Source organism: Lipotes vexillifer, unplaced genomic scaffold (genome assembly GCF_000442215.2).
Source record: "Lipotes vexillifer unplaced genomic scaffold, Lipotes_vexillifer_v1.1 scaffold39, whole genome shotgun sequence".
NCBI classification, from domain to species: Eukaryota; Metazoa; Chordata; class Mammalia; order Artiodactyla; family Lipotidae; genus Lipotes; species Lipotes vexillifer.
The window spans coordinates 1,899,226-1,907,474 of NW_006787038.1; positions in this window are offsets into that span (position 1 = coordinate 1,899,226).

The window sequence follows — 8,249 nt, forward strand, 5'->3', positions numbered from 1 at the left end:
TGAGTTGGTTTATTTACTGTCCTGCTCTGACCGAAGTGCCTGCAACAGCAGCAGCAGAGCCCTTTGGTGTTTTCATAGAGGGCAATAATCAGAGGTAACAGCCTAAAACAGAAATGCAGATGAAAGTATTTATGATTCCTTTATAATTGACTGGAATTCATCCCAAACAACTTGTTAATAATCCAAGACAATGGTTCCAAAATCACTGATCATCAGAATCATCTGGGAGTTTAAGAAAATATACAATCCCAGACCTACTGCATCTGATCTCTGGGATGGCACATGGGAATCTGCTTAGAGTGCCCCAGAAAAGGACCCCCTCATGTACTGTTAATAGGATTGTAAATTGGTACAACCTCTTCCAGGGCAATTTTGAGTCTTCTAGAATTATTTTTACAAGCACACAAAGACACAGACAAGAATGTCCATTGTAGCAGCTGTAATGTCACAGCCTAAGTGTCCAGCAATATAGTATTTTATACTCTGTTAGTTAAAAACAAGACAGGTTTTAAAATATGTATGATGTACCATGGAACATTATGTATACACTGCAACAGAGGTTTCAAAGGGTGGCTTGAGATCAGTGTCTGGATTAGACATTTTGGCTGGTTCATCTAGTATTTAATTTGAATTATTTACCAGTATTTTAAAATCTGGAGGTTACACATTAAACAAGTTCAGATTTCTTGCTACTCCTGAAGATTTGGCAACTCTGGGCCCACATTCCCAAATGGCAGCATTTGGCTATAGTTGGGTAGCTTCTAATTCCATTAAATGGAAAACCCCCAGTTTGCTGCAGTTCTAAGCCATGTCCACTAAACTCATTTATGTTGTCTGCCAAACCCTTGTAGGCACCTGAGTGGTGACCCTTGTGTTAATGAATGGGATAGATTTGTAAGCAAGTCTATTTTATACTCTGTATAAAACCAAAATCAAGCTGGGAAAACAAGCTGCAGAGCAATCTACATGATATGACCCTAACTAACTTCCTTAAAACAAAATATATGCATGCATAGGATAAAAGTCTGGAAGAATAACACCAAAAGGTGGCAAGAAGGAGGACAGCTTCTAATTTTATTTAGTGTGTTTGTATATTGTTTCTATTTTTTATGTGTACTACTTTAGTAATTATGTTTTCAAAAAGTCTCCCCAGGTTATCCAGATGATCTGGATGCCATGTTTGGGAAGTTTGGTCCAAAACAGGGGTCCAAGGTCCACTGAGTGTGCAGGGGGAACCCCCTGGGATGCTTGTCACAAAGCCAGCCTCCTGCCTCTTGCAGCAGTGTCTATGAGGTACAGGAGGAAGTTCTAGGAATCTGCATGTTTAACAAGCAACCCAAGGGATTTTAACAGGGCATTTGATAACCTTGTTTTGATAAACACTGGCCAGAGGTAGACGATGAGGGAAAGGGCTCTACTCTCTGTTAGCTACTTGACATGGGCAGATCTTTTCCTTAGGACTCTTATCTTCCCTGAGACAGGGAAAAAGCAAGACTGAAGAGGGTCAGTCTAAAGGACTGACCTAAAAGCTCTGACACAGAAGAGCCTGGCTCACTTAGGTCTCTGTCAATTATTTCTTAAAGCATCTAAGACCCCACACTTTCTCAGTGAAGTGGCTTATAGCTACCAATTTCGAGCAATTGTCTCCTCTGAAGGCACCAGTTCTTGACGGCAGCTCACTTGGGTACGACCATGTGCTCTGGGGTAAGAGCAGCAGTGAGTCAAGGAACTTAAATCTGTTTCTGGCTCCAAAAGTGCTTTATGATACTTGTCCTTTGTGCATCTTGGTCTCTGGGTCTAAAATTAGCACCAACATCCTGCCCAGGCAGAACTGAGATGGACGAAGTTTACCAGGGTAGAGGCTGTCTCTGGTCAACACTTACAGTGCCCAGAACAGAACTGCACAAATGCGTACTCTTTAGAACCTCAGTCAAGTAAATCCCAGAAAGCTGTTTATATGCCTAGTTTTTCTATTTCTCTCCCTTTTCCCAGTTGAGGAAGAGTAAATATTGGAAAGGGAGAATGTGATCTGAACAGGGAGAAGCTAAGGCGTTTGTGTCAGCTTCCTACCTTATCAGCCTTTGTTTGGGCTTGCCTCTCACCCCTGCTTTTGCAGCAGAATCCAGAAGCTCATTTAAAAACTGTTGTAGCTTGGAGAATTAATAGAGGATTACATGGACGTGGAAGTCTTCCTGAATATGCTAAATAAACCAAGTTAGATCACTTACTCAATACAGTTGTAAAGACGCTTTTTCCCACGGTTTATGTCTTCCAATTTGGACGGAGGGCAGGAAAGGCACAATTCCTGGAACTCAAATAAGGAATAGAAATTCCCAACATAGCCTCTTAAGAGAAGTCTCTGAAAAATACTCTACCAAGAAAAACTGAAGTGTAAAGTGATACCTCAAAGAAAAAAATGCCGGTACTCGTAAGATTATAAGTTTCACAGATGTGCTTCAAAGCCATTTCTCAAAGTAATCTGTTGCAGCAGTCTTCGGGTTTATGAAGGCTGCCAGGCTCACAGTTCCACCATTGAGCTCCATGACTCTGTAATACCACATATGTAGAACTCAGTACATCAGAATGCTTTGCCATAAAGATAGTACCAGATGGTGATGTAAATATTGTAAAGGCCTACACTATCCACCTGTCCTTGCAAAAACTCCCTCTGCAGACATGCATCTAGTTGACACAAAGGAGCTATTTTGAAATGTGGTTTGGAAGTGTTTTTTTATCTTGTCTACTTTGCTTTGGATTATCCTTTCATTCACCAAACAGTTGTTCCAGGATGTTGTGCAATGGCTAAGTGATTACAACCAATAAAGAGCTACAGTCTAAGCTTTCAGTCTTCACAACACACAGCAGAGGGCTGCCTTCAAGCCTAAGCACACTTGAAAGGATGATGGCCTAATGTTTAAATGTTGTGCTGACGAGAAGGGGCCTTTCAGTAGTGTTTTTGCAGGCATGTTAGTTACATTTATTTTATAAATTTACTTATTTATTATTTATTTTTGGCTGTGTTGGGTCTTCGTTGCTGTGCGCGGGCTTTCTCTAGTTGTGGTAGCGGGGGCTACTCTTCGTTGTGGTGCACGGGCTTCTCATTGTGGTGGCTTCTCTTGTTGTGGAGCACAGGCTCTAGGCACGCAGGCTCAGTAGTTGTGGCACACGGGCTTAGTTGCTCCACGTCATGTGGGATCTTCCTGGACCAGGACTCGAACCCATGTCCCCTGCATTGGCAGGCGGATTCTTAACCACTGCACCACCAGGGAAGTCCCTAGTTACATTTAGAATTAAGACCTGCCTAGAGAAGAAGGAAGCTACTTAAAAACTTGACAAGATTCCAAAGATTCATAATTTATATGTGAAATTCTGCAGTTAACTACTATAAAAGAGAGGTCGTGAAATACTTAAGTAATGATAAGCTAATAGCAGTAGCTAACTCCAAACTACCTCTTTTTTTTTTTTTTTTTTGACCATGATTGGATGCTCCTTAGAGCAAGTTGTTTAGTCAGGCAAGTTGTACAGGGAAAGTCTGGCCAAATCCAGCTTCTTCACACCGCTACTTGAGTCATGCTAGCTTGCTGGTTCGATAGATGGAGACACTCAGATGTAAGACACTCAGATTCCCACAGGCTTTGATCAGGTTGCCTGAACTTTATCAGATCTTTCTGGATAAGATTGAGTGCTCTGTGACAAATGGGCATGGGATGAAAGTGATTCAAGGTCTTGAAAAATCCTAAACCATAAGATAACTTCTGTTTTCTTTATCTCTTCCACAATTTCTGCCTCAGTACATTTAGAAGGGACTCACTAAATGTTACTGAATGATAAATAAATGAATAAGTGGAGAGATAGAAGGAAGGAAGTGTTTATTTCGTGCAGATTATCCAGATTTTTGGTTTCCCAGGCTTGCTTTTCCTCTCTTCTGAGCCCACCTTTTTGCCATCTCACTGTTGATGAGCAACTTCGGCTGAGAAGGGGTGAAAATTGGCACGATATACAGTGGCAAACATACCAGTCAGTTCTCATTGTTAGCCTGCTTTTGTGAAGGGTTTTGATGGAAGGAGGTGCACTTCAGTGGAAAACAGGTAGGGAGAGTCTAGTTCTTTGTGCCAGAAACTGCTCTTCCCTTCAGATACGCCGGTACTGGCCCCGACCTGAAGCTCCGGCTGAGCCTGGTTGTCAGTGCCGTCTAGGAACTGATGGGCTGCATCTGTTCTTACTTGGCATGGCTTCCTCAGCCCCCTGCACATCTCTAGAACTTGGCCTTGGGCCCCTTCCTGCTCTGACCTGTTATGGTTGCCTTGTTCTTTTTACGATCTGTTAGGCTCAGATCCCGGCTGTTCATTTGTGTCTGACCTTTTGCCTTGCTCTGACGTCTGATTGCTAGACCCTCTCCATTCTCAACTACTCATGGAGTTCCAGATCCCCAGCTGGGTTCTGGACTTTGCCCTAGCCCCCTCCCCAGACTCTCCTTTTCCTTCTAGCCTACATCCTAAGCTTTGCCTTAAGCTTTTCTGATACTAGCTCCTATTGCCATCTATATAGCCTTAATTCTGACGGTAGAATTGTTAATTTCCATTTATTTCAATAATAAAGATATAGCTGTAACTCAGGGTGATCCCTACACTTAGAGGAAGTTACCTAGTCTATCATTAGTTTCCTTGTCTCTGTCTCTGACTGAAGCTAAGCTTCTTAAGGTATGCACCTTTATTTCTCAATACAATTCTGATGAGTGTTACTGACAAAGGAACTTGTTAAGAATGGCTTCGTTACACATCTCATCTCTCAAGTTAACAAAGCCTCCGCTAACCAGAATCAAGTACAGTTAAACCACTAGGTTTACAAACTGATAAATCCCTAATAAATTAAAAAGATATAGGGCAGTGTGGGTAATAATGGGAATGTGTGCAGTGTGAAGTCCTACAGACCTGGGCTGGAATTCTCCGTCTCAGCAAACCGGTTAACATCTCTGAGGTTTAGTAGTCTCACGGCAAGAGAGAGATACTAGTTTCCTAAGAGGACCGTTGTAAGGATTAGAGATCATGTATACAAAGCATTTGGTATATAGTGAGCCCTCAGTAAATGGAAGCTAGTATCAGGACTTCCCTGGTGGTCCAGTGGTTAAGAATCCACCTTCCAATACAGGGGACGCAGGTTCGATCCCTGGTCAGGAAACTAAGATCCCATATGCCGCGGGGCAACTGAGCCCGTGTGCCGTGACCACTGAGCCTGCACGTTCTGGAGCCCACATACCACAACTAGAGGAGCCCGCGACAAAGAGCCCGTGTGCCACAACCGGGACCCGACACAGCCAAATAAATAAGTAAACATTAAAAATAAAATAAAATAAAATCTTAAAAAAAAAATAGTAGCTAGTATTCTTGTTCTTGGAACCAGAAAACTTGGATACCACTCTCAGCTTTACTTATTAGCTATGTGATCTTAGAGAATATTTTTCAAACTTACTTTCCCACTTTGTAAAATGGGGAGAATAATACCACCTTATCTCATGGGTTGCCAAGAAATTCAAATAAGTTATGCAAATATTATTTGTAAACCTTAAAACACCATATAGATGTTAATGATTACCGTCTTGTGTTTGAAGATTAAATGTATCTCTGCTCTTATGGCACCTGAGTTAAAAAACAAAACAGAATGAAACAGAACCCTAACAGGCAATAAAAGTAATGTTAGATATTTTTGGCTAATTGGGTGGTTTTATGCTGATACATGCTACTGAGTTCATAAATTATTAAGATAGGATAATTATCTCTTGCATTGCTAGAGTCAGGCTGGGCTGATGATTGGCTACATGATTTTTGGAGAACTTTTTCTAGTCCTCTGCTCTTCTCAAGAACACCGGGGTTTGAGATTATTAGCAAGACCTTGTGAAATCACACCCCATCACCCTAATATAAGAGGTATCGTAACGCTTTTTTTTAATCGTACAGATTGGTCTGACCTAAAAAGATCTTTAAAACTCCCAGGACAGCTGACCTCCATGTAGCTCTGGAGAGGGGGAGACAGAGGTCCAGAGGCCATGGCACCCCACCGGGCCTGGAGGCTGAGCCCCTGAAAATACCCTCCTTTCTAAGGCTAGACCTCCCAGTCTATGAAACCACTTATACGTATTCAGGAGAATAAAGGCCAGTGGTGCCTATTCTTCAGGGTTCCAATTACGTAATTCTACAAGGACCTACGAGGATCCCCTTGAAAACCAGTGAAGGCTTTTCCCTAAACTGAATATGCACTACTCCCTCACTCCCGTAAGATTCACTGCAGGGCTGCTGGCAAACGAAGTTTTCTCCCGTAAAAGCACAAATTTGTTTCCTGTATTAAAAAACGAAGAAAATCATTCCATTTGCTACAAAGACCAGTGGGAGCAGGCTGGTCAGGAAATACAAAAGTAGATATTCTCATTGCAACATCTTTCTAATTGTAGGGCATCCCGGATGCAAAAAACATTACCAGCTGTGTTTTTTCTTTGTCTTTTTTTCTTTTATAGGACTTTAGTCTTTTGTCTTATTAACCAGAAATCAAGTCACCTAAAAAGGTAGGGGGAGTACGGATTCAGAGTGGCATAACAAGCATCTGCAGAAATATCAGTCCTGGTCCCAAATGAAATTACGAGGCCATTAGTTAGGCGTACTGTAATGAAACCAAGATACAATTGGAAAGGGACCAAAGTAACATTTATCTCCTGAAAAAGTGTAGAGAATATATCTGGCTACGCTGAAAGAATAAATGCTGCATTTTTGATATGAAGATTGCTTTCACATAGATACTTAAGTACAAAAAAATGTTTTCTAAAACAAGTGCATAGTACTTTCACCATTTTACTGGTTTGGGATATGAACAATATCAGTCTCTGAAAGGGGGTTTATTTATTTTTTCCTCTTACATTCTTTTATTTTTTACATATATGCAAATATGTTTTATGTACAATAATTGGTTCTATCAAATCATCAGACCAAGACATTCTATTGGTAATCTTCCCCAAAATAGATTCAGGTGAAATCAGATATTCGTGCACTTCGTGGACTACCAGAACTTGAGACTTCATTATTGATTTCCGTTTTGAGATCATATACATAATTCAAAATATACATCAACTGGGTTAAGGTGATAAATGTGGGCTGAAAGAAACCACAGGATTCAGAACAATTAAACTGTGTATTTTGCTGGCATTTGAGCCACACTGTGAACAGCACATGTGTGTATCCCATAGCTCTTTTACTGTGGGAGAGGGGAAGAAAACAGCTGATACGACCTGGCAGAGGCTTCTTCACCAAGGGCTCCTTTCTTCTCCGCCTCTGCCCGCTTGGGTTCTTGTTTCCCTGTGTCATCCGCCAGGGCGGCCTGGGCTGCACCTTCAGCCAGCAGGGAACAGTGCAGCCACAGGAGGAAGGAGAGTTCCTTGGCTATGCCTGTATTTTTTTTTGTTTTTTGTTTTTTAATTAATTTATCTTATTTATTTTTGGCTGCGTTGGGTCTTCGTTGCTCCGCGCGGGCTTTCTCTAGTTGCGGCGAGCGGGGGCTACTCTTCGTTGTGGTGCGCGGGCTTCTCATTGCGGTGGCTTCTCTTGTTGCAGAGCACAGGCTCTAGGCGTACAGGCTTCAGTAGTTGTGGCTCGCGGGCTCTAGAGCGCAGGCTCAGTAGTTGTGGCGCACGGGCTTAGTTGCTCCGCGGCATGTGGGATCTTCCTGGACCAGGGCTCGAACCCGTGTCCCCTGCATTGGCAGGTGGATTCTCAACCACTGCGCCACCAAGGAAGTACCTATGTCCGTGTTTTGATGGTCAAGTCTTCCTCCGCCGGTTCCCTTTTACCCACGGGGTGGCTCACCGGCTGGAGGCGATCGGAGCCACAGCCAAATCTTAAACCTGGCGTCCACGCTCGTCCCCTTTTCATCCACTTGAATCTGGAATTTCATTACGTCACCACGTGTACAGCCCCCACAAATCCAGTCCCAACATGTTTAGATGTCTTGTCAAGGGACCCGTTTCTAGAATTTTCATATGATCAACAAGCTTGTGACAGAGCGGGGCTGGAGCTGACAGCTCCTCACGTGGGCAGGCGGAGGCTCCGGAGCTGCGTGCCGCCTGGGGCGCCAGCTCCAGCCGCCGCCCCTTGTGGGCTTGCACCTGCCTGAAGGTTTTGTTTTGTTTTGTTTTGTTTTGGTTTGGTTTTTTTTTTTTTTTGCGGTACGCGGGCCTCTCACTGTTGTGGCCTCTCCCGTTGCGGAGC